The 26,088-nt window shown below is 32.2% G+C and overlaps 9 non-coding genes across 9 annotated transcripts; 5 read left to right on the forward strand and 4 right to left on the reverse strand.

Moving 5' to 3' along the window:
- Positions 1-759: 759 nt before the first annotated feature.
- On the forward strand, positions 760-831 carry TRNAW-CCA (transfer RNA tryptophan (anticodon CCA)). Its single transcript has one exon. It is a non-coding gene; the product is annotated as a tRNA-Trp (tRNA).
- A 1,708-nt stretch (positions 832-2,539) lies between these two features.
- On the reverse strand, positions 2,540-2,611 carry TRNAW-CCA (transfer RNA tryptophan (anticodon CCA)). Its single transcript has one exon. It is a non-coding gene; the product is annotated as a tRNA-Trp (tRNA).
- A 2,617-nt stretch (positions 2,612-5,228) lies between these two features.
- On the forward strand, positions 5,229-5,300 carry TRNAW-CCA (transfer RNA tryptophan (anticodon CCA)). Its single transcript has one exon. It is a non-coding gene; the product is annotated as a tRNA-Trp (tRNA).
- A 1,722-nt stretch (positions 5,301-7,022) lies between these two features.
- On the reverse strand, positions 7,023-7,094 carry TRNAW-CCA (transfer RNA tryptophan (anticodon CCA)). The gene has a single exon. It is a non-coding gene; the product is annotated as a tRNA-Trp (tRNA).
- A 2,456-nt stretch (positions 7,095-9,550) lies between these two features.
- On the forward strand, positions 9,551-9,622 carry TRNAW-CCA (transfer RNA tryptophan (anticodon CCA)). The gene has a single exon. It is a non-coding gene; the product is annotated as a tRNA-Trp (tRNA).
- A 1,735-nt stretch (positions 9,623-11,357) lies between these two features.
- Positions 11,358-11,429, reverse strand: TRNAW-CCA (transfer RNA tryptophan (anticodon CCA)). The gene has a single exon. It is a non-coding gene; the product is annotated as a tRNA-Trp (tRNA).
- A 2,460-nt stretch (positions 11,430-13,889) lies between these two features.
- TRNAW-CCA (transfer RNA tryptophan (anticodon CCA)) lies at positions 13,890-13,961 on the forward strand. The gene has a single exon. It is a non-coding gene; the product is annotated as a tRNA-Trp (tRNA).
- A 1,722-nt stretch (positions 13,962-15,683) lies between these two features.
- On the reverse strand, positions 15,684-15,755 carry TRNAW-CCA (transfer RNA tryptophan (anticodon CCA)). The gene has a single exon. It is a non-coding gene; the product is annotated as a tRNA-Trp (tRNA).
- Positions 15,756-18,354: 2,599 nt separating this feature from the next.
- TRNAW-CCA (transfer RNA tryptophan (anticodon CCA)) lies at positions 18,355-18,426 on the forward strand. Its single transcript has one exon. It is a non-coding gene; the product is annotated as a tRNA-Trp (tRNA).
- Positions 18,427-26,088: the final 7,662 nt, after the last annotated feature.

A 26,088-nucleotide genomic window follows, 5' to 3' on the forward strand; every position in this document is an offset into this window, starting at 1 on the left:
TCAAAGCTTTTTGAATAATTAACTAATTAATTATTTTTTTACATAAAGCTTTTAATTACACTTCCCAAAACAAACAGGGTTTAAAACGGTGATTAATAATAAACAAAAGAAGAAAAGCAAAGAAGAAGAAAAGATATTCCTTTAATATTTTGTAACTGATATTTGAAAATAAAACAGGGAAATACAAATGTCCGAAAAAACATATGGTCCATTATAGGTTTCTGTACTTAAACATTCTGTGGGTATTACCATTAAAAAATACATACTAGTAGAACATAGCTTATAATTCAACATTTGCAATCAAGTCTGTACACAAAAGTTAAAACATTCCTTAGTTTTATTTTGCTAGAAAAGTAACTTTTATAATAAATTACTTTTACTTCATTTTGCTGTTCAACATTCTAATAATGAATAAAATCGAAAGTTGTGTCGATGTTTATGATTAAATCAAGAAATCGTCTGCAGAACGAGTTTAGTGACACATAATGTACACAACATTAATACGAATACGTATCTAGTTATTTTTGTACACACAGGTTATAAATCTTTAATTGTGTTTTTGTAATTGAAATTGTAAATCTCAAATCTACTTATTACAAAATTTATGTAACTTATAATCTAACAGTTTAAAAAGTAAATGAAAATTAATTAGTGCTGTGAAAAATAAAGTCCGCTTTTACAGAAATAGTCTTCAATCACTGAAAAGTTGTACAAGCACTGTAATTGAATTAATTTCCAAATTGTCCTGCTGCAAAATGAGGCTCGGTGGCGCAACGGTAGCGCGTCTGACTCCAGATCAGAAGGTTGCGTGTTCAAATCACGTCCGGGTCATATGTTCTGTTTTCTTTTCGAATTTCCCTATGGCCGAGTTGTTAGCATATTATAGGAGGTCTCAAAAGCAGAACAGTTTTTTTTCCCTGGAGGAATTAGGGTTTAAAAAAATGTGTGTTATCTGCATATTTATTTTAAAATTATAGTATAAATTTAATTTGACTTTTATGTCTGAAATTGTTATCCAAGTAAATTCTAGTTTAATCCGAGTTCTGAATGGTACCATAAATGTAACTAGTACTTGTTGAAAGAGGTTAGAAAGCTAACTATTTTTCATTTCATAAATGAAAATCGGTTAGAAAAGTGGCTAAAATTGAAATGTGCCATTTTCTTCTAATTTAGAGTTTTTACCCTAGTTTAATTCTGTAAAGCAATTAATAAGGGAGCGATTTTCTACGAAAGCTTACTTTACAAGAGTAACACATTTTTTTAACTCAAAAAAAAAAAAAAAAAAAAAAATAATAATAATAAAAAACAACAACATATATTTAAGGGGTGCAAAATTTTATGGTAAATTTGAAAAAAGTTTTAATACATTAATTTCTCCTAAAACAGGCAAAACATTTGCTAGATCAGTCCCATACCAAAATATAGCAGGGATAAAAAAATTCCGCAATTAAAAAAATAAACAAATGAAACCAGCTATTACAGCTATTTAAAGAACTTTATCATAGTGAAATGAATTCAGGTTTGTGAATGACAGCATGCCTAATAATTTTTTGCTTGAATGCAGCATCGCTAGGCTTTTAATTAGGATCGCACATTAACGAATTTTTCAATCTCTTTGGATTTATGCCTTTGCTTTATGGACTTTTACTTTGCTTTTATCTAAGGAACGTACTATTTCAAGTTTCCACGTGTAAATTGCGCACTCATACCCAAATTGCCTTCCTGAGTCAGCTTTCGATCGAATTTCCATTTTCAGTAAATGCCACGCGACTTAACTGCCTTCACCATACCATGCGTATTAATTGAACGACTGCACAATAATTGCCAAAGATTCCTGATTATGCCTCAGCAAGAAATGTATTCTTTTACCATATCTACACAACTGCTTATCATTCGATGATCGTATGCCTCAGCAGAAGGAAATTTTCCGCCCACTGCTAGGAATACATACAACTAGTGTCCCCAGTAACACAAAAGGCCTTTGGCCCTATGGAAATCGACAGGTATCCTTAGAAATCCAGGCCTGATGGCAAGGGAAAAGATTCAGATTAAAAAAAAGATTATATAAAAATAATATAATAATCTTTTGCTCAGAAATTCGAATTATTGTCTGGTGAAGAAAAAGTGGACTGTGTTTTTTAAGAATTTCATACCTAAAGAAAAGTTCGGCGGCGAATTTGTCCTGAAGGTGAAAAATAACAAATAATGTAAAATTGAGGTGTCAGAGATAATTTTGTATTATTATAAGACAGTGATAGTAAGTATATCGCTTTGAATATTCTATTGTGGTTTTTGCACGATTGCCCTGAATTGATTCAATTAAATATATTTAGAGGGAAATGGAGGTACATATACTAAAATTAAAAATATCATCAAAAGCTGAATTAATGAAACAAGAATGGAATAATTTCACCCAATGCGAAAAATGATTGCAACGTTTACTGAAAGAGAAAGTTTAATCCATCAAGTAATGTCTTAAAAAAGTACGATATGCTAACCTATTGATCACTGGGATATCCCAAAAGCTAGTATAAGTACTTGACCCACACGTGATTTGAACACGCAACCTTCTGATCTGGAGTCAGACGCGCTACCGTTGCGCCACCGGGCCATGCCAAGCACCTCTAGATTTGTTTAACATTTAATATTTGTGTTTAATGACTGATTAATTTGCATTTTTTAAAAAATTTTAATTATTGCCTAAATTTTACATGTAATTCTGTAATATCTGGAGTCAGACGTGCTCAAGTTGCGTCACTTGGCCGTATCAAGCAACGTCTTAAAAGTGGAAAAAAGTGAAATATAAAAATATATATATATTCGTTCTGTTTGGTGGCAAATTACTGACTAATTTTATTATATATTACTATTTTTATTTATTAGTTTAAAATTCGTAATTTATCTAAATCCATTACTTAGCATATGTAGGCTAAGCAACGGCATTTTGCTACCAAACAGAACAAATTTATTTCATAACTTTTATTTCTTTAATGTTACAGGTTTTAAGAACTAGAACCTCCCTTTATTTAAAAAAAAAAAAAAAAAAAAAAAAAAAAAAATTATTTTTATAATTTTAATTCAGATTTTCATATGTTGGATTACCTCTGTTATACTACATGTTCTTTAGACTCGGTCCACTTAAATTGAATTGATTATTATTAGAATTTTAATTGTTTTTTTTTTGCTTTTGTAGCTATAATTTTGAAGTTTTTTTACACTGCTTAATTTGGCCTGCAGGGATTGGCCTGACAAGGATAAAATTACTTCAATTGTTTTTCTGAAACCATTTTAGGTTTGAAACTTTAATTTTTGTCTTTATTGATTCAGAAACAGGCTGATTTTATTCTTTCCTTGTACCAACCCCTTGACCGCTGATGCAACACAAGATGTAAATTTCTTTTATCATTTTTGATTTTGACATGTTTTTCCCCCTTTTTCTTGCAGTTTATTAGTGTACTTCTGGTTTTTTTCGTTTTTGCTCGTTTGCTTTTTGCGTATGCTTAGTCCGATATGAATTTGGGTGGAATTTGAAAGGTATTATTTATTTTAATTGATTTTGCACTATACATACATTTATTTATTTGAAGTTTTGCCTAAATGCCCCCAAATTTCTAGTCACGCCACTGTTGGTACATTGAAAAGGTGGAAATTGCATGGAACTGTTCCTAATGCACTTAAGCCTGGACTACATTCGTAGCTAATTCGAAGGGGTCGGAGCTTTATCTTGCAAAACCAAACAACATCCAGTTATTAACACTGGGAAGCTGATAGCGAATTTAGAAGAATAGTTTACAGTAATAGTTAATGCTAAAACTGTTCGAAGAATCATTAGAGCACATGCATGCAATGTGCCATCAGCAAGAATGAACTCTTCGTCAACCAGAACCGAAAACACGCCTGGCGTTCGGCAAAATCTATGGTACGCAAACTTTTATCATATGAGAAAAATGTTATATTTTCAAGCAATTTAATTCAGATCTGATAAAGGAATTGCTGTATGATGAAATGTGAATGAAAATTGAATCCGAAAAACGTATTGCCTACTGTCGAGCATGAATATGGAGGCAATAGCAGTTTGGCATTAGCCTTTGGTATGAGAAATATAAAAAGTATGGATGAATATAAGTGTATAAATATTCTTAATAAAAACTAAAAGCATGTTGGAAAAAAAAAAAAAAAAAAAAAAAAAAAAAAAAAAAAAAAAAAAAACTTCAGATGAGTTGTATATCTAAGTTCTATTGTTATAACGATGTTTAAACGTACAGCTTTATACGTTGTTTCTGGTTATTTACACAACTCTTCTGAAAGTGCTACATTCTCCGGCCTTTATATACTTTCGAATATATATGTAGTGAGTTGGAGGAAAACTTGGGAAGCATAGCATTTCTTCGAAATCTCTACTAAAATTAGTTCTTACCTAGGTATAGAATAAACACAATATTCTTATATGAGCTCATTATCAAAGCTTTTTGAATAATTAACTAACTAATTAATTATTTTTTTACATAAAGCTTTTAATTACACTTCCCAAAACAAACAGGGTTTAAAACGGTGATTAATAATAAACAAAAGAAGAAAAGCAAAGAAGAAGAAAAGATATTCCTTTAAATTTTTGTAACTGATATTTGAAAATAAAACAGGGAAATACAAATGTCCGAAAAAACATATGGTCCATTATAGGTTTCTGTACTTAAAATAAACATTCTGTGGGTATTACCATTAAAAAATACATACTAGTAGAACATAGCTTATAATTCAACATTTGCAATCAAGTCTGTACACAAACGTTAAAAACATTCCTTAGTTTTATTTTGCTAGAAAAGTAACTTTTATAATAAATAGCTTTTACTTCATTTTGCTGTTCAACATTCTAATAATGAATAAAATCGAAAGTTGTGTCGATGTTTATGATTAAATCAAGAAATCGTCTGCAGAACGAGTTTAGTGACACATAATGTACACAACATTAATACGAATACGTATCTAGTTATTTTTGTACACACAGGTTATAAATCTTTAATTGTGTTTTTGTAATTGAAATTGTAAATCTCAAATCTACTTATTACAAAATTTATGTAACTTATAATCTAACAGTTTAAAAAGTAAATGAAAATTAATTAGTGCTGTGAAAAATAAAGTCCGCTTTTACAGAAATAGTCTTCAATCACTGAAAAGTTGTACAAGCACTGTAATTGAATTAATTTCCAAATTGTCCTGCTGCAAAGTGAGGCTCGGTGGCGCAACGGTAGCGCGTGTGACTCCAGATCAGAAGGTTGCGTGTTCAAATCACGTCCGGGTCATATGTTCTGTTTTCTTTTCGAATTTCCCTATGGCCGAGTTGTTAGCATATTATAGGAGGTCTCAAAAGCAGAACAGTTTTTTTCCCTGGAGGAATTAGGGTTTAAAAAAATGTGTGTTATCTGCATATTTATTTTAAAATTATAGTATAAATTTAATTTGACTTTTATGTCTGAAATTGTTATCCAAGTAAATTCTAGTTTAATCCGACTTCTGAATGGTACCATAAATGTAACTAGTACTTGTTGAAAGAGGTTAGAAAGCTAACTATTTTTCATTTCATAAATGAAAATCGGTTAGAAAAGTGGCTAAAATTGAAATGTGCCATTTTCTTCTAATTTAGAGTTTTTACCCTAGTTTAATTCTGTAAAGCAATTAATAAGGGAGCGATTTTCTACGAAAGCTTACTTTACAGGAGTAACACATTTTTTTAACTCAAAAAAAAAAAATAAATAAAAAAAAAAAAAATAATAATAATAAAAAACAACAACATATATTTAAGGGGTGCAAAATTTTATGGTAAATTTGAAAAAAGTTTTAATACATTAATTTCTCCTAAAACAGGCAAAACATTTGCTAGATGAGTCCCATACCAAAATATAGCAGGGATAAAAAAATTTCGCAATTAAAAAAATAAACAAATCAAACCAGCTATTACAGCTATTTAAAGAACTTTATCATAGTGAAATGAATTCAGGTTTGTGAATGACAGCAAGCCTAATAATTTTTTGCTTGAATGCAGCATCGCTAGGCTTTTAATTAGGATCGCACATTAACGAATTTTTCAATCTCTTTGGATTTATGCCTTTGCTTTATGGACTTTTATTTGCTTTTGTCTAAGGAACGTACTATTTCAAGTTTCCACGTGTAAATTGCGCACTCATACCCAAATTGCCTTCCTGAGTCAGCTTTCGATCGAATTTCCATTTTCAGTAAATGCCACGCGACTTAATTGCCTTCACCATACCATGCGTATTAATTGAACGACTGCACAATAATTGCCAAAGACTCCTGATTATGCCTCAGCAAGAAATGTATTCTTTTACCATATCTACACGACTGCTTATCATTCGATGATCGTATGCCTCAGCAGAAGGAAATTTTCCGCCCACTGCTAGGAACACATACCACTAGTGTCCCCAGTAACACAAAAGGCCTTTGGCCCTATGGAAATCGACAGGTAATGATCCTTAGAAATCCAGGCCTGATGGCAAGGGAAAAGATTCAGATTAAAAAAAAGATTATATAAAAACAATATAATAATCTTTTGCTCAGAAGTTCGAATTATTGTCTGGTGAAGAAAAAGTGGACTGTGTTTTTTAAGAATTTCATACCTAAAGAAAAGTTCGGCGGCGAATTTGTCCTGAAGGTGAAAAATAACAAATAATGTAAAATTGAGGTGTCAGAGATAATTTTGTATTATTATAAGACAGTGATAGTAAGTATATCGCTTTGAATATTCTATTGTGGTTTTTGCACGATTGCCCTGAATTGATTCAATTAAATATATTTAGAGGGAAATGGAGGTACATATACTAAAATTAAAAATATCATCAAAAGCTGAATTAATGAAACAAGAATGGATGGAATAATTTCACCCAATGCGAAAAATGATTGCAACGTTTACTGAAAGAGAAAGTTTAATCCATCAAGTAATGTCTTAAATAAGTACGATATGCTAACCTATTGATCACTGGGATATCCCAAAAGCTAAGATAAGTACTTGACCCGGACGTGATTTGAACACGCAACCTTCTGATCTGGAGTCAGACGCGCTACCGTTGCGCCACCGGGCCATGCCAAGCACCTCTAGATTTGTTTAACATTTAATATTTGTGTTTAATGACTGATTAATTTGTATTTTTTAAAAAATTTTAATTATTGCCTAAATTTTACATGTAATTCTGTAATATCTGGAGTCAGACGTGCTCAAGTTGCGTCACTTGGCCGTATCAAGCAACGTCTTAAAAGTGGAAAAAAGTGAAATATAAAAATATGTGTATATTCGTTCTGTTTGGTGGCAAATTACTGACTAATTTTATTATATATTACTATTTTTATTTATTAGTTTAAAATTCGTAATTTATCTAAATCCATTACTTAGCATATGTAGGCTTAGCAACGGCATTTTGCTACCAAACAGAACAAATTTATTTCATAACTTTTATTTCTTTAATGTTACAGTTTTTAAGAACTAGAACCTCCCTTTATTTAAAAAAAAATTATTTTTATAATTTTAATTCAGATTTTCATATGTTGGATTACCTATGTTATACTACATGTTCTTTAGACTCGGTCCACTTAAATTGAATTGATTATTATTAGAATTTTAATTGTTTTTTTTTGCTTTTGTAGCTATAATTTTGAAGTGTTTTTACACTGCTTAATTTGGCCTGCAGGGATTGGCCTGACAAGGATAAAATTACTTCAATTGTTTTTCTGAAACCATTTTAGGTTTGAAACTTTAATTTTTGTCTTTATTGATTCAGAAACAGGCTGATTTTATTCTTTCCTTGTACCAACCCCTTGACCGCTGATGCAACACAAGATGTAAATTTCTTTTATCATTTTTGATTTTGACATGTTTTTCCCCCTTTTTCTTGCAGTTTATTAGTGTACTTCTGGTTTTTTTCGTTTTTGCTCGTTTGCTTTTTGCGTATGCTTAGTCCGATATGAATTTGGGTGGAATTTGAAAGGTATTATTTATTTTAATTGATTTTGCACTATACATACATTTATTTATTTGAAGTTTTGCCTAAATGCCCCCAAATTTCTAGTCACGCCACTGTTGGTACATTGAAAAGGTGGAAATTGCATGGAACTGTTCCTAATGCACTTAAGCCTGGACTACATTCGTAGCTAATTCGAAGGGGTCGGAGCTTTATCTTGCAAAACCAAACAACATCCAGTTATTAACACTGGGAAGCTGATAGCGAATTTAGAAGAATAGTTTACAGTAATAGTTAATGCTCAAACTGTTCGAAGAATCATTAGAGCACATGCATGCAATGGGCCATCAGCAAGAATGAACTCTTCGTCAACCAGAAACGAAAACACGCCTGGCGTTCGGCAAAATCTATGGTACGCAAACTTTTATCATATGAGAAAAATGTTATATTTTCAAGCAATTTAATTCAGATCTGATAAAGGAATTGCTGTATGATGAAATGTGAATGAAAATTGAATCCTAAAAACTAAAAGCATGTGGAAAAAAAAAAAAAAAAAAAAACTTACTTCAGATGAGTAGTATATCTAAGTTCTATTGTTATAACGATGTTTAAACGTACAGCTTTATACGTTGTTTCTGGTTATTTACACAACTCTTCTGAAAGTGCTACATTCTCCGGCCTTTATATACTTTCGAATATATATGTAGTGAGTTGGAGGAAAACTTGGGAAGCATAGCATTTCTTCGAAATCTCTACTAAAATTAGTTCTTACCTAGGTATAGAATAAACACAATATTCTTATATGAGCTCATTATCAAAGCTTTTTGAATAATTAACTAACTAATTAATTATTTTTTTACATAAAGCTTTTAATTACACTTCCCAAAACAAACAGGGTTTAAAACGGTGATTAATAATAAACAAAAGAAGAAAAGCAAAGAAGAAGAAAAGATATTCCTTTAATATTTTGTAACTGATATTTGAAAATAAAACAGGGAAATACAAATGTCCGAAAAAACATATGGTCCATTATAGGTTTCTGTACTTAAAATAAACATTCTGTGGGTATTACCATTAAAAAATACATACTAGTAGAACATAGCTTATAATTCAACATTTGCAATCAAGTCTGTACACAAACGTTAAAAACATTCCTTAGTTTTATTTTGCTAGAAAAGTAACTTTTATAATAAATTACTTTTACTTCATTTTGCTGTTCAACATTCTAATAATGAATAAAATCGAAAGTTGTGTCGATGTTTATGATTAAATCAAGAAATCGTCTGCAGAACGAGTTTAGTGACACATAATGTACACAACATTAATACGAATACGTATCTAGTTATTTTTGTACACACAGGTTATAAATCTTTAATTGTGTTTTTGTAATTGAAATTGTAAATCTCAAATCTACTTATTACAAAATTTATGTAACTTACAATCTAACAGTTTAAAAAGTAAATGAAAATTAATTAGTGCTGTGAAAAATAAAGTCCGCTTTTACAGAAATAGTCTTCAATCACTGAAAAGTTGTACAAGCACTGTAATTGAATTAATTTCCAAATTGTCCTGTTGCAAAGTGAGGCTCGGTGGCGCAACGGTAGCGCGTCTGACTCCAGATCAGAAGGTTGCGTGTTCAAATCACGTCCGGGTTATATGTTCTGTTTTCTTTTCGAATTTCCCTATGGCCGAGTTGTTAGCATATTATAGGAGGTCTTAAAAGCAGAACAGTTTTTTTCCCTGGAGGAATTAGGGTTTAAAAAAATGTGTGTTATCTGCATATTTATTTTAAAATTATAGTATAAATTTAATTTGACTTTTATGTCTGAAATTGTTATCCAAGTAAATTCTAGTTTAATCCGAGTTCTGAATGGTACCATAAATGTAACTAGTACTTGTTGAAAGAGGTTAGAAAGCTAACTATTTTTCATTTCATAAATGAAAATCGGTTAGAAAAGTAGCTAAAATTGAAATGTGCCATTTTCTTCTAATTTAGACTTTTTACCCTAGTTTAATTCTGTAAAGCAATTAATAAGGGAGCGATTTTCTACGAAAGCTTACTTTACAGGAGTAACACATTTTTTTAACTCAAAAAAAAAAAAAAAAATAAATAAAAATAAAAAATAAAAATAAAAATAAATAAATAATAAAAAAAAGCTACATATATTTAAGGGGTGCAAAATTTTATGGTAAATTTGAAAAAAGTTTTAATAGATTAATTTCTCCTAAAACAGGCAAAACATTTGCTAGATGAGTCCCATACCAAAATATAGCAGGGATAAAAAAATTTCGCAATTAAAAAAATAAACAAATCAAACCAGCTATTACAGCTATTTAAAGAACTTTATCATAGTGAAATGAATTCAGGTTTGTGAATGACAGCAAGCCTAATAATTTTTTGCTTGAATGCAGCATCGCTAGGCTTTTAATTAGGATCGCACATTAACGAATTTTTCAATCTCTTTGGATTTATGCCTTTGCTTTATGGACTTTTATTTGCTTTTGTCTAAGGAACGTACTATTTCAAGTTTCCACGTGTAAATTGCGCACTCATACCCAAATTGCCTTCCTGAGTCAGCTTTCGATCGAATTTCCATTTTCAGTAAATGCCACGCGACTTAATTGCCTTCACCATACCATGCGTATTAATTGAACGACTGCACAATAATTGCCAAAGACTCCTGATTATGCCTCAGCAAGAAATGTATTCTTTTACCATATCTACACGACTGCTTATCATTCGATGATCGTATGCCTCAGCAGAAGGAAATTTTCCGCCCACTGCTAGGAACACATACCACTAGTGTCCCCAGTAACACAAAAGGCCTTTGGCCCTATGGAAATCGACAGGTAATGATCCTTAGAAATCCAGGCCTGATGGCAAGGGAAAAGATTCAGATTAAAAAAAAGATTATATAAAAACAATATAATAATCTTTTGCTCAGAAGTTCGAATTATTGTCTGGTGAAGAAAAAGTGGACTGTGTTTTTTAAGAATTTCATACCTAAAGAAAAGTTCGGCGGCGAATTTGTCCTGAAGGTGAAAAATAACAAATAATGTAAAATTGAGGTGTCAGAGATAATTTTGTATTATTATAAGACAGTGATAGTAAGTATATCGCTTTGAATATTCTATTGTGGTTTTTGCACGATTGCCCTGAATTGATTCAATTAAATATATTTAGAGGGAAATGGAGGTACATATACTAAAATTAAAAATATCATCAAAAGCTGAATTAATGAAACAAGAATGGAATAATTTCACCCAATGCGAAAAATGATTGCAACGTTTACTGAAAGAGAAAGTTTAATCCATGAAGTAATGTCTTAAAAAAGTACGATATGCTAACCTATTGATCACTGGGATATCCCAAAAGCTAAGATAAGTACTTGACCCGGACGTGATTTGAACACGCAACCTTCTGATCTGGAGTCAGACGCGCTACCGTTGCGCCACCGGGCCGTGCCAAGCACCTCTAGATTTGTTTAACATTTAATATTTGTGTTTAATGACTGATTAATTTGTATTTTTTAAAAAATTTTAATTATTGCCTAAATTTTACATGTAATTCTGTAATATCTGGAGTCAGACGTGCTCAAGTTGCGTCACTTGGCCGTATCAAGCAACGTCTTAAAAGTGGAAAAAAGTGAAATATAAAAATATGTGTATATTCGTTCTGTTTGGTGGCAAATTACTGACTAATTTTATTATATATTACTATTTTTATTTATTAGTTTAAAATTCGTAATTTATCTAAATCCATTACTTAGCATATGTAGGCTTAGCAACGGCATTTTGCTACCAAACAGAACAAATTTATTTCATAACTTTTATTTCTTTAATGTTACAGTTTTTAAGAACTAGAACCTCCCTTTATTTAAAAAAAAAAAAAATTATTTTTATAATTTTAATTCAGATTTTCATATGTTGGATTACCTCTGTTATACTACATGTTCTTTAGACTCGGTCCACTTAAATTGAATTGATTATTATTAGAATTTTAATTGTTTTTTTTGCTTTTGTAGCTATAATTTTGAAGTGTTTTTACACTGCTTAATTTGGCCTGCAGTGATTGGCCTGACAAGGATAAAATTACTTCAATTGTTTTTCTGAAACCATTTTAGGTTTGAAACTTTAATTTTTGTCTTTATTGATTGAGAAACAGGCTAATTTTATTCTTTCATTGTACCAACCCCTTGACCGCTGATGCAACACAAGATGTAAATTTCTTTTATCATTTTTGATTTTGACATGTTTTCCCCCCTTTTTCTTGCAGTTTATTAGTGTACTTCTGGTTTTTTTCGTTTTTGCTCGTTTGCTTTTTGCGTATGCTTAGTCCGATATGAATTTGGGTGGAATTTGAAAGGTATTATTTATTTTAATTGATTTTGCACTATACATACATTTATTTATTTGAAGTTTTGCCTAAATGCCCCCAAATTTCTAGTCACGCCACTGTTGGTACATTGAAAAGGTGGAAATTGCATGGAACTGTTCCTAATGCACTTAAGCCTGGACTACATTCGTAGCTAATTCGAAGGGGTCGGAGCTTTATCTTGCAAAACCAAACAACATCCAGTTATTAACACTGGGAAGCTGATAGCGAATTTAGAAGAATAGTTTACAGTAATAGTTAATGCTAAAACTGTTCGAAGAATCATTAGAGCACATGCATGCAATGGGCCATCAGCAAGAATGAACTCTTCGTCAACCAGAAACGAAAACACGCCTGGCGTTCGGCAAAATCTATGGTACGCAAACTTTTATCATATGAGAAAAATGTTATATTTTCAAGCAATTTAATTCAGATCTGATAAAAGAATTGCTGTATGATGAAATGTGAATGAAAATTGAATCCTAAAAACTAAAAGCATGTGGAAAAAAAAAAAAAAAAAAAAACTTACTTCAGATGAGTAGTATATCTAAGTTCTATTGTTATAACGATGTTTAAACGTACAGCTTTATACGTTGTTTCTGGTTATTTACACAACTCTTCTGAAAGTGCTACATTCTCCGGCCTTTATATACTTTCGAATATATATGTAGTGAGTTGGAGGAAAACTTGGGAAGCATAGCATTTCTTCGAAATCTCTACTAAAATTAGTTCTTACCTAGGTATAGAATAAACACAATATTCTTATATGAGCTCATTATCAAAGCTTTTTGAATAATTAACTAACTAATTAATTATTTTTTTACATAAAGCTTTTAATTACACTTCCCAAAACAAACAGGGTTTAAAACGGTGATTAATAATAAACAAAAGAAGAAAAGCAAAGAAGAAGAAAAGATATTCCTTTAATATTTTGTAACTGATATTTGAAAATAAAACAGGGAAATACAAATGTCCGAAAAAACATATGGTCCATTATAGGTTTCTGTACTTAAAATAAACATTCTGTGGGTATTACCATTAAAAAATACATACTAGTAGAACATAGCTTATAATTCAACATTTGCAATCAAGTCTGTACACAAACGTTAAAAACATTCCTTAGTTTTATTTTGCTAGAAAAGTAACTTTTATAATAAATAGCTTTTACTTCATTTTGCTGTTCAACATTCTAATAATGAATAAAATCGAAAGTTGTGTCGATGTTTATGATTAAATCAAGAAATCGTCTGCAGAACGAGTTTAGTGACACATAATGTACACAACATTAATACGAATACGTATCTAGTTATTTTTGTACACACAGGTTATAAATCTTTAATTGTGTTTTTGTAATTGAAATTGTAAATCTCAAATCTACTTATTACAAAATTTATGTAACTTATAATCTAACAGTTTAAAAAGTAAATGAAAATTAATTAGTGCTGTGAAAAATAAAGTCCGCTTTTACAGAAATAGTCTTCAATCACTGAAAAGTTGTACAAGCACTGTAATTGAATTAATTTCCAAATTGTCCTGCTGCAAAGTGAGGCTCGGTGGCGCAACGGTAGCGCGTCTGACTCCAGATCAGAAGGTTGCGTGTTCAAATCACGTCCGGGTCATATGTTCTGTTTTCTTTTCGAATTTCCCTATGGCCGAGTTGTTAGCATATTATAGGAGGTCTCAAATGCAGAACAGTTTTTTTCCCTGGAGGAATTAGGGTTTAAAAAAATGTGTGTTATCTGCATATTTATTTTAAAATTATAGTATAAATTTAATTTGACTTTTATGTCTGAAATTGTTATCCAAGTAAATTCTAGTTTAATCCGACTTCTGAATGGTACCATAAATGTAACTAGTACTTGTTGAAAGAGGTTAGAAAGCTAACTATTTTTCATTTCATAAATGAAAATCGGTTAGAAAAGTAGCTAAAATTGAAATGTGCCATTTTCTTCTAATTTAGACTTTTTACCCTAGTTTAATTCTGTAAAGCAATTAATAAGGGAGCGATTTTCTACGAAAGCTTACTTTACAGGAGTAACACATTTTTTTAACTCAAAAAAAAAAAAAAAAAAAATAAATAAATAAATAAATAAATAATAATAAAAAGCAACATATATTTAAGGGGTGCAAAATTTTATGGTAAATTTGAAAAAAGTTTTAATACATTAATTTCTCCTAAAACAGGCAAAACATTTGCTAGATCAGTTCCATACCAAAATATAGCAGGGATAAAAAAAATTCGCAATTAAAAAAATAAACAAATCAAACCAGCTATTACAGCTATTTAAAGAACTTTATCATAGTGAAATGAATTCAGGTTTGTGAATGACAGCAAGCCTAATAATTTTTTGCTTGAATGCAGCATCGCTAGGCTTTTAATTAGGATCGCACATTAACGAATTTTTCAATCTCTTTGGATTTATGCCTTTGCTTTATGGACTTTTACTTTGCTTTTATCTAAGGAACGTACTATTTCAAGTTTCCACGTGTAAATTGCGCACTCATACCCAAATTGCCTTCCTGAGTCAGCTTTCGATCGAATTTCCATTTTCAGTAAATGCCACGCGACTTAATTGCCTTCACCATACCATGCGTATTAATTGAACGACTGCACAATAATTGCCAAAGACTCCTGATTATGCCTCAGCAAGAAATGTATTCTTTTACCATATCTACACAACTGCTTATCATTCGATGATCGTATGCCTCAGCAGAAGGAAATTTTCCGCCCACTGCTAGGAACACATACCACCAGTGTCCCCAGTAACACAAAAGGCCTTTGGCCCTATGGAAATCGACAGGTAATGATCCTTAGAAATCCAGGCCTGATGGCAAGGGAAAAGATTCAGATTAAAAAAAAGATTATATAAAAACAATATAATAATCTTTTGGTCAGAAGTTCGAATTATTGTCTGGTGAAGAAAAAGTGGACTGTGTTTTTTAAGAATTTCATACCTAAAGAAAAGTTCGGCGGCGAATTTGTCCTGATGGTGAAAAATAACAAATAATGTAAAATTGAGGTGTCAGAGATAATTTTGTATTATTATAAGACAGTGATAGTAAGTATATCGCTTTGAATATTCTATTGTGGTTTTTGCACGATTGCCCTGAATTGATTCAATTAAATATATTTAGAGGGAAATGGAGGTACATATACTAAAATTAAAAATATCATCAAAAGCTGAATTAATGAAACAAGAATGGAATAATTTCACCCAATGCGAAAAATGATTGCAACGTTTACTGAAAGAGAAAGTTTAATCCATCAAGTAATGTCTTAAAAAAGTACGATATGCTAACCTATTGATCACTGGGATATCCCAAAAGCTAGTATAAGTACTTGACCCGGACGTGATTTGAACACGCAACCTTCTGATCTGGAGTCAGACGCGCTACCGTTGCGCCACCGGGCCATGCCAAGCACCTCTAGATTTGTTTAACATTTAATATTTGTGTTTAATGACTGATTAATTTGTATTTTTAAAAAAATTTTAATTATTGCCTAAATTTTACATGTAATTCTGTAATATCTGGTGTCAGACGTGCTCAAGTTGCGTCACTTGGCCGTATCAAGCAACGTCATAAAAGTGGAAAAAAGTGAAATATAAAAATATGTATATATTCGTTCTGTTTGGTGGCAAATTACTGACTAATTTTATTATATATTGCTATTTTTATTTATTAGTTTAAAATTCGTAATTTATCTAAATCCATTACTTAGCATATGTAGGCTTAGCAACGGCATTTTGCTACCAAACAGAACAAATTTATTTCATAACTTTTATTTCTTTAATGTTACAGGTTTTAAGAACTAGAACCTCCCTTTATTTAAAAAAAAAATTATTTTTATAATTTTAATTCAGATTTTCATGTTGGATTACCTCTGTTATACTACATGTTCTTTAGACTCGGTCCACTTAAATTGAATTGATTATTATTAGAATTTTAATTGTTTTTTTTTTTTTTTTTCTTTTGTAGCTATAATTTTGAAGTGTTTTTACACTGCTTAATTTGGCCTGCAGGGATTGGCCTGACAAGGATAAAATTACTTCAATTGTTTTTCTGAAACCATTTTAGGTTTGAAACTTTAATTTTTGTCTTTATTGATTCAGAAACAGGCTGATTTTATTCTTTCCTTGTACCAACCCCTTGACCGATGATGCAACACAAGATGTAAATTTCTTATATCATTTTTGATTTTGACAAGTTTTTCCCCCTTTTTCTTGCAGTTTATTAGTGTACTTCTGGTTTTTTTCGTTTTTGCTCGTTTGCTTTTTGCGTATGCTTAGTCCGATATGAATTTGGGTGGAATTTGAAAGGTATTATTTATTTTAATTGATTTTGCACTATACATACATTTATTTATTTGAAGTTTTGCCTAAATGCCCCCAAATTTCTAGTCACGCCACTGTTGGTACATTGAAAAGGTGGAAATTGCATGGAACTGTTCCTAATGCACTTAAGCCTGGACTACATTCGTAGCTAATTCGAAGGGGTCGGAGCTTTATCTTGCAAAACCAAAAAACATCCAGTTATTAACACTGGGAAGCTGATAGCGAATTTAGAAGAATAGTTTACAGTAATAGTTAATGCTCAAACTGTTCGAAGAATCATTAGAGCACATGCATGCAATGGGCCATCAGCAAGAATGAACTCTTCGTCAACCAGAAACGAAAACACGCCTGGCGTTCGGCAAAATCTATGGTACGCAATTTTTATCATATGAGAAAAATGTTATATTTTCAAGCAATTTAATTCAGATCTGATAAAGGAATTGCTGTATGATGAAATGTGAATGAAAATTGAATCCGAAAAACGTATTGCCTACTGTCGAGCATGAATATGGAGGCAATAGCAGTTTGGCATTAGCCTTTGGTATGAGAAATATAAAAAGTATGGATGAACATAAGTCTATAAATATTCTTAAAAAAAACTAAAAGCATGTGGGAAAAAAAAAAAAAAAAAAAAAAAAAAAAAAAAAAAAAAAAACTTTCTTCAGATGAGTAGTATATCTAAGTTCTATTGTTATAACGATGTTTAAACGTACAGCTTTATACGTTGTTTCTGGTTATTTACACAACTCTTCTGAAAGTGCTACATTCTCCGGCCTTTATATACTTTCGAATATATATGTAGTGAGTTGGAGGAAAACTTGGGAAGCATAGCATTTCTTCGAAATCTCTACTAAAATTAGTTCTTACCTAGGTTAAGAATAAACACAATATTCTTATATGAGCTCATTATCAAAGCTTTTTGAATAATTAACTAACTAATTAATTATTTTTTTACATAAAGCTTTTAATTACACTTCCCAAAACAAACAGGGTTTAAAACGGTGATTAATAATAAACAAAAGAAGAAAAGCAAAGAAGAAGAAAAGATATTCCTTTAATATTTTGTAACTGATATTTGAAAATAAAACAGGGAAATACAAATGTCCGAAAAAACATATGGTCCATTATAGGTTTCTGTACTTAAAATAAACATTCTGTGGGTATTACCATTAAAAAATACATACCAGTAGAACATAGCTTATAATTCAACATTTGCAATCAAGTCTGTACACAAAAGTTAAAAACATTCCTTAGTTTTATTTTGCTAGAAAAGTAACTTTTATAATAAATTACTTTTACTTCATTTTGCTGTTCAACATTCTAATAATGAATAAAATCGAAAGTTGTGTCGATGTTTATGATTAAATCAAGAAATCGTCTGCAGAACGAGTTTAGTGACACATAATGTACACAACATTAATACGAATACGTATCTAGTTATTTTTGTACACACAGGTTATAAATCTTTAATTGTGTTTTTGTAATTGAAATTGTAAATCTCAAATCTACTTATTACAAAATTTATGTAACTTATAATCTAACAGTTTAAAAAGTAAATGAAAATTAATTAGTGCTGTGAAAAATAAAGTCCGCTTTTACAGAAATAGTCTTCAATCACTGAAAAGTTGTACAAGCACTGTAATTGAATTAATTTCCAAATTGTCCTGCTGCAAAATGAGGTTCGGTGGCGCAACGGTAGCGCGTCTGACTCCAGATCAGAAGGTTGCGTGTTCAAATCACATCCGGGTCATATGTTCTGTTTTCTTTTCGAATTTCCCTATGGCCGAGTTGTTAGCATATTATAGGAGGTCTCAAAAGCAGAACAGTTTTTTTTCCCTGGAGGAATTAGGGTTTAAAAAAATGTGTGTTATCTGCATATTTATTTTAAAATTATAGCATAAATTTAATTTGACTTTTATGTCTGAAATTGTTATCCAAGTAAATTCTAGTTTAATCCGAGTTCTGAATGGTACCATAAATGTAACTAGTACTTGTTGAAAGAGGTTAGAAAGCTAACTATTTTTCATTTCATAAATGAAAATCGGTTAGAAAAGTAGCTAAAATTGAAATGTGCCATTTTCTTCTAATTTAGAGTTTTTACCCTAGTTTAATTCTGTAAAGCAATTAATAAGGGAGCGATTTTCTACGAAAGCTTACTTTACAGGAGTAACACATTTTTTTAACTCAAATAAATAAATAAATAAATAAATAAATAAATAAAAAATAAAATAAAATAAAATAAAATAAAATAAATAATAATAAAAAAAAAAACTACATATATTTAAGGGGTGCAAAATTTTATGGTAAATTTGAAAAAAGTTTTAATACATTAATTTCTCCTAAAACTGGCAAAACATTTGCTAGATAAGTCCCATACCAAAATATAGCAGGGATAAAAAAATTTCGCAATTAAAAAAATAAACAATTGAAATCAGCTATTACAGCTATTTAAAGAACTTTATCATAGTGAAATGAATTCAGGTTTGTGAATGACGGCAAGCCTAATAATTTTTTGCTTGAATGCAGCATCGCTAGGCTTTTAATTAGGATCGCACATTAACGAATTTTTCAATCTCTTTGGATTTATGCCTTTGCTTTATGGACTTTTACTTTGCTTTTATCTAAGGAACGTACTATTTCAAGTTTCCACGTGTAAATTGCGCACTCATACCCAAATTGCCTTCCTGAGTCAGCTTTCGATCGAATTTCCATTTTCAGTAAATGCCACGCGACTTAATTGCCTTCACCATACCATGCGTATTAATTGAACGACTGCACAATAATTGCCAAAGACTCCTGATTATGCCTCAGCAAGAAATGTATTCTTTTACCATATCTACACAACTGCTTATCATTCGATGATCGTATGCCTCAGCAGAAGGAAATTTTCCGCCCACTGCTAGGAACACATACCACTAGTGTCCCCAGTAACACAAAAGGCCTTTGGCCCTATGGAAATCGACAGGTAATGATCCTTAGAAATCCAGGCCTGATGGCAAGGGAAAAGATTCAGATTAAAAAAAAAAGATTATATATAAACAATATAATAATCTTTTGCTCAGAAGTTCGAATTATTGTCTGGTGAAGAAAAAGTGGACAGTGTTTTTTAAGAATTTCATACCTAAAGAAAAGTTCGGCAGCGAATTTGTCCTGAAAGTGAAAAATAACAAATAATGTAAAATTGAGGTATCAGAGATAATTTTGTATTATTATAAGACAGTGATAGTTAGTATATCGCTTTGAATATTCAGTTGTCTGTTTTGCACGATTGCCCTGAATTGATTCAATTAAATGTATTTAGAGGGAAATGGAGGTACAAATACTAAAATTAAAAATATCATTAAAAGCTGAATTAAAGAATGCGACAAAGCTGAATCAATGAAACAAGAAGGGAATAATTTCACCCATTGCGAAAATGATTGCACCGTTTAATGAGATCGAAAATTTAGTCCATCAAGTACTGTCTTTCTAAGTACGATATGCTACCGTATTGATCACTGGAATATTCAAAAAGCTAAGACCGGTACTTGACCCGGACGTGATTTGAACACGTAACCTTCTGATCTGGAGTCAGACGAGCCACCGGGGCGTGCCAAGCAGCTCCTAGATTTGTTTAATGTTTAATATTTGTGTTTAACGACCTGATCATTATGGTCATTATGTCATGGGACAAGAGCGCTTTGTCGCTCTTGTCCCATGACAGCTCAGTTTCACCATGCAAGACCTGGAGATGCTCACAGAACTGCCTGTCTCAAGCACCTGATGGGACACTGATAACTTGAATATGTTTAATAACATTTTACAGTGGTGCTCAGAGCACACGCTTCATTTGCGCTCTCTGGAGGCATAGAACTAGGGGGCAAATTTTTAAAATGTAATTTCATTATGTCTTACACTGTATAAAAGATCACAGGTAATCAGAATACTGCAATATTTGTAATCATCTCTCAACTCTTTGAACTGCATAACTATTTATGTAACCTAATTCTAAATAATGTAGGATAACACTGCCGTTTAATTGCTTTATTGTTTTTACTTACTTTTTTCATTATATTTTTCATTAATTTTGTATTAATAACCTTATATAATACTTCAATGTTTTGGACACTGTGTCAGTTGAAATATCAACAATAGGGATAGCCTCTGGCCAACGTGTATGCCTGTCGATACACGTAAGGAGGTATGTATAACTTTGTGAATGAAGTAAGTGTCCAAGCAAATCGATGTGTATATGGCTAAAGCGAGCAGATGCTAACTCAAAGTGTTGCAATGGAGTTCGAGTGTGTCTATGGATTTTTTACCTTTGACAGTCCGCACATGCTCTAACCCATACAGCGATGTCCTTCTACACGCCAGGCCATACAAAAAGCTGTTGAATTAACAGGCGGGAAGCCCTGATGCCAGGATGGGATAAATTGTAAAGACTGCTAAAATACCATGTCGAAATTTCAGTTGAATATATGGCCGCACTACATTGTTCCAAACATCGCAGTACAGTGAAAGATTTGGTTCAGCTGCATAGGTAATAAATGAAGTTCATGTGAAGCTATGTCAGACAAAAGATTTTGTAATTCTAAATCTTAATTCTGACACTCTGCAATGGCGGAGAAATCTGTTGTTGAAGGCAACTGAACCTCTTCAATTCTGGACAGAGCAATCAGCGACCGTATTTTGAGAGCCTTCATCAAGCCTAATATCAATTGTAAACTGATGTAATCGAGTAATCGAGGTGACGCATTTGCCTGAGGGAGGTCCTATCAGGCTCTTGTTGGAAGGCGAAAATCAGAGGCTCGTGGTCGGTATAGATAGAAAACACTCGACCTTCCATTATACGACGAAAATGTTTACCTGCCTCTAACGCACTAAGAAGTTCGCGACCATTCGTGCTATATTTTGATTGTGCTGCAGAAAACGTTTTTCAGAAGAATGCCAGTGGCTTTCATGCTCCGTCTATAAGCTTTTGCAAAACCCCACCCATGGCTGAATTAGACGCGTCAATCATTAATGCTAACGTGGTTAGAAGGATAGCTAAGTGTTGATGCCGACGCTAGGTCCTCCTTACATTGTGCAAAGGCTGTGCGATATTCGGCCGACCGAATAATTGGCCGCGTATCTTTCCTTTTGCTGCCGATTAAATATGTATGCAAAGGCGCCTGCTTTGCAGCGGCATGAAGGAGGAAGCGACGATAAAAGTTCAACATGGCCAGAAAACGTCGCAACCTTTGGACAGTTTTGTGTTCTGGGAAATTCTGGATAGCAGTAACTCTTTCACTAAGCGGGCGAACACCCTCCGAGGAAACCTGATGACCAAGGAATGACACTTGGGTTTTTCCGAAAACACATCTTGATGGATTGACAACTATATCGTAGGACTAAAATCGGTCAAGAACTAAACGAAGGTGTTCGATGTGCTCATTTTCGTTTGTCGAAGCTACAAGAATATCATCGAAATATGGCACACAAAAATCTAAGTCATGAAGGACTTCATTTATGAAACCCTGAAACGTTTGTGCGGCATTACACAACCCAAAAATCATAACAGGAAATTCGAATAATACAAAAGGAGGTATGACAACAGTTTTTGGTATATCAAGTGGATTTACTGGGATCTGATGTCACATTGCTCGAGTCAAATCTAACGTAGAAAAAACACTTTTGCCTTCCGAGACTTGCATGCAGTCCTGAATATGAGAAACTGGATATTTGTCACTTAAAGTAACTGCGTTAAGACGTCGCTAGTCCCCACAAGGACGCCAGTCGCCGCTTTTCTTGGAGACCATGTACAGTGGACTGGCCGATGAGCTTTTTGAGGGCTGACAAATTCCCTGTTCAAGCATACATTTAAATTCTTTTTTTGCGGCACTTACTTTCTCAAGAGGCAACTCCCTTGCTTTAGCGAAGATTGGTGGTCCAGTGGTCTCTATGTGATGCCCAATACCGTGGTCAGCAGCTGGTTTTCCGGTTACCGAACGGATGACATTAGGATACGGCTCAAGTAGTTTGTGGAAAGGAAAATTACCGGCTATTAATTTAATTCCCAAATTAGTGGTATTTCCAATACCACCTACAGCAGACAATTGCGTGATTGAGTCGAGTAAGCGTCGATTTTTAATGTCAACCAAAGAGAAAATTTTTGCAGAAAGTCAGCGCCAATTATTGGGTTCGAAACCGCAGCTATGGCCATTGAAATTTGCGACGCAAACCAAAGTCTAAAGACATTAATATCTCTCCAAATGTTGCGATTTTTGAGCTATTAGTTGAAAATAAGTTTAATTTTCCTGCCGAACGTTTTGATTCGGTAAGAAGAGAGAGAGGTACGACTGAAATGGCCGCACCTGTAGCAACAAGAAAGTGCCTGCCTGCCAATTTATTAGTTACAAATAATCGACTAATACACTGTCCACTGCCACTCGTAGCTTCGAGTGACGGCCCACTCAGGATAAAGAAGTTTGTTGGAATCTGCATGGGGGCTTACGGCCTTTATCACCATATCGCGAGTGATAGAAACAAATTTCTCTTTGCTCACTGGACTGCGGGCGTTGGAAGCATAGACCTGTTATATACTAGACGGAGCATCGCCATTCAAAACCGGGTGAAAAAGTGGCACAGGAATGAGCTGCAGGAGTTTGGGCATGAAATGGAACTGAATCCAGACTTTGGCGTACTATCGCCATGGCTGGCGATTTTTTTCTCTCTTTTCTCTCAGTTCGAAATGCGAACTTGGAAAGACGTCATTTCGCAGAAGCTGCCGTTGAATTTGCAGAAGAGGTTATTAGATCGATAAACACCAGCCAAAATTAATAATTTCCCTAAAATTGAACACTTTATTTTAAAATTTAACTTTATTTTAAATTTTAATTTTTAAAATTTAAATAATTTTCATGCTGTAGAATAATATTTTGCAATATGTCCATCGGTGTCTACCAAATTTAAAATAAAATTAAAAAAACTGGAGAGAACAAACTAAATAATAAACTAATAACTAAATAATAAACTAAATAATAAATAATAAACTAATAGCAAACTAAAAAATAAATAAGTAAAATAAATAAATAAAAAAGAAGGCTTTTTAGTACTCAGGACAGAATAAAAAATAAAAAAAATAGATAACATAAGAAGAATGAGTGAAAACAGAAAATAGTACAAAAAGGAAATTGAGTGTTAATACGGTGTATTACAGAGAACTACAGAGTAGGCAAATCAAAGTGAGAAAGATATTAAATAAAATGAACTAAAAATGAATGTCAATATAGCAGATATAAGTTAAAAGGAAGAGAGAGAGTGGTAAATAATTAAATTATGAAACAAAAAGTTGGTAAATTAAGACTTCCTTTTACTAGCAAATATATATATATTATATATATATTATATATATATATATATATTATGCACGTTGCACAATGTAGTCGCACTTATTTTATATAATTTTAGAAGGTAAAATTTAAATAATGTTCATTATTTTTAAAAAGAAACTTAAAACTATTAAAGTTTTGAAATTTAATTGCTATATAATTGCTATTTTCTTAATACTTAACAAATTATTAATATCTGAATAAATGCCAGAAACATGATATAAGAAAGAAAATACGTGATTGAAGGTAAACAAATTTGTTATATTTGGATGCAAGAAAAGGATATAAATAAAGTCATTCATGTCCCCCCTAAAAAAACATAATTTTATGCAGTTCTTACACAGTGTTACATCAACATTACCAAGTATTAAATACATACATTACTACTTCGCACATGTCCGCATGAGCAAACGCAAAGAATATATAAACAAACGCATTCAAAACAGTCTGTTGGCGTATAAAAAATGTCGCCAAAGCAGAATACTAGACTAATTAAAATTATATTGTATTACTAAAATTTTAACATTTTTTTCAGAAAACAGTTATTAGAAACATACATATATATTAAGATACTTTTATTTAAATGTTATTTCAAGTATGCATATATTATATAAAATTAGAAAATCTATTTTTTATTAGAAAAAGGCAAGTAGAGTGGATAAAAAAACCTCTACATTTTATAAAATTAGGTTTTAAAACATTAGAAAAAGCTCAGTTGTGAAATGTTACTCCTCCATCTTTCACATATCTGGAATTACATCCATATGCGGAGCACGAAAGTATCATTTTTGAAGTCTGAAACAATGCGCTTACACGCAAAACACTTGCTTCTCACAAATTCTCCATAGAACTGTAATGGTAAGGAAGATTCGCGGGAAATACGATCTGGGAAATGTACCAAATGTCACGTGGTTCGTATTCCTGTTCCCCTTCAGGGTTGCCGTTTCTCTCTCTAGTACATTACAGCTCTATGGTTGGAAGTTCCTATTATGTTGGTTCCTTGACCTTGATCTGCCGCGCGAGTGATACTGAGATCGTGTCTGAAAAGCTGCAACCTGCAATGATAATTCCTGGATTTGTTGCTGGAGGGATGAAATACCAACACTGAGATGCTGAACTTGATTAATTGCTTGTGGCTGGAGAACATCATGAATTTCCTCTGCCATTTGAGCCAATTGGGGTAGATTTTCGTTAATAATAGCAAGACTAGCCTGGATATTGCTCGGGAGACAGTTGAGCTACAATGATTGTAAAACATACAATTTAAATTTGTCACCTGCAAGTTCCTGCATTTTTGACAATAACTGGGATGGGTGCATATCACTCAGTAGCAAATTCTTCAACAGTTGCTTTAGTTTGGTATTTTCAGACTCCTCATACACTAAAATTAATTTATTTTTCAACACCTCATATTTGTTAACCGAGGGTGGTTTCAGAACCAAGGGTAACCGAGGGTGGTTCAGTCTCAGAACTCACAGATTGACTGTAGAATTTCGGTGTCGAGGGCAGAAATTGTGGTATAAAATTTCGTGTCATCACGTGTTATACCTCCAAGCTTGAATTGGGCGTCTAATTGAAAAAAAAAAAAAAAAAAAAACCCAAAGATTGGGATCATTACGGCAAAATGGGGCAGGTTTTATAGCAATGTGAGCCATTTGCTTGTCATCAGCGGTTGGGAGATCACTAGTAGCCAGTTCCGTAATACATATAAATAAACACAGATGGAAATAAAATGATCCAGGAATGCAGTTGCAATGCTCGTGAAGCACTAAATAATTGATGTTATTATTTAGTGCTTCACGGTTAGGTTAGAGATGCGGGCACGCGGTTGGTGAGTAACAAAAACAAGTTCCTTTAGTATCGCCACAATAGTTAATGTTAAAACTGTTGGAAGAATCATTAGAGCACACGTATGCAATGGGCGATCAGAAAGAAGGAATTCTTCGTCAATAAGAAAAGAAAACATGCCTGGCGTTCGTCAAAATCTATGGTAAGGAAACATTTATCATATTAGAACAATGTTATATTTTCAAGCGAGTCACAGTTTAATTTATTTAAGT

This window comes from Stegodyphus dumicola, chromosome 2, assembly GCF_044657685.1.
Source record: "Stegodyphus dumicola isolate Sdum_Otavi_A_Nest chromosome 2, ASM4465768v1".
Lineage (NCBI taxonomy): Eukaryota > Metazoa > Arthropoda > Arachnida > Araneae > Eresidae > Stegodyphus > Stegodyphus dumicola.